Source organism: Epinephelus lanceolatus, chromosome 11 (assembly GCF_041903045.1).
Source record: "Epinephelus lanceolatus isolate andai-2023 chromosome 11, ASM4190304v1, whole genome shotgun sequence".
Classification (NCBI taxonomy): domain Eukaryota; kingdom Metazoa; phylum Chordata; class Actinopteri; order Perciformes; family Serranidae; genus Epinephelus; species Epinephelus lanceolatus.
This window is the reverse complement of record NC_135744.1, coordinates 13,178,078-13,179,287: the sequence shown is the minus strand read 5'-3', so window position 1 is coordinate 13,179,287 and position 1,210 is coordinate 13,178,078.

Genomic DNA, 1,210 nt, shown 5'->3' with positions numbered 1-1,210 from the left:
CAGGAGATGAAATCATCTGCAGGGTCTAGTTTGAAACACTCGTGTCCAAAGTCATTTCTAATAATGATGCAACTGCGGCAGGTTTTGTGTGGAGTTAGTGTGGATATATATGATTATCTTGGAGTACTGTTACGTCAATGCCAAGTGTTTGACATTGAAACCTCAAAATTTCTATTCTTTTTTTCGTAATCGCCACTTGAAGGTTGTTTTTTTTTTTTGCTCCTGTTAAAACTTTGAGTGGAGTTTGGTTTGAGGAGCAGCTCAGGAGAGGCCGATATGACCTGAACGCAGCATACACGGAGAATGGAAGCCTTTAATGTGAGCTCTCTGTAGCCACGCTTTGACCCTGTCGTACTCTGCTGAGGTCCACTCGTGCTGTGGCAGCGTTTCCCCTCAGTCTGAGTACTTCCTCTCATTAAGCTATGTGTTGAAGCTGCAGTGATCGGCAGAGGGACCCTGCAGATCGTCGAATTTGACTCAGTGTCCCACCGCTGGCAGCCGTTCAGTTTGGTGCTTTTTACGGGCTTCTTGGCAAATTTGTGGTGTACGAATATGTAGCGACGCGAGTCTGGTCGGAAAATTAGTGATTTAACTCAGTGGTGTGTGTGTGTGTGTGTGTGTGTGCTCATGCTGATGAATGTGAATGTTAAGTCGCAGTGCAGTATCGCAGGGCTTCAAGTCGTACGTGTCACTGTGGCTCGCTCCGTTTTCGATGGTATTTGACAAGTTGAACATGACTCCATGTTTTCCTCTCAGCTCCCGGTTCAATGATGGTTCTGTAACGAAATAACACGTTTTAATGTTTAAGTACTCTCATAACTTGTCGTGCTGTGTGTAGTACTAACAATGGCTAAGTTTTATTTTGTCAATTCAGGATCGCCTCGCGGGCAGTCCGACCCTGAAGGCTGGTTTATTTACTCAAAAGCTTCTCTTATAGTTTCTTACTAATAAGCAAAAGGACTTTAACATGTGCTGTTAGATTTCCCCTCACATGTTCATGTGATTTAGCTCAGCGTCACATTTGTACCCAGAGCAGCTGAGAGATCAGATCGAAGGGATTTACATTGAGCTCTAAAGCAAAAAAGCAGGTGCTGTGTTGTCATGTGGACTCAGGTACTCAGTGAAAAGCCAGGGTTGAATGTAATGAATGAACAGATGCTGAAGGACACGTGATATCATGTTGGCAGTGTGACAGTGACGAGCGCCAACT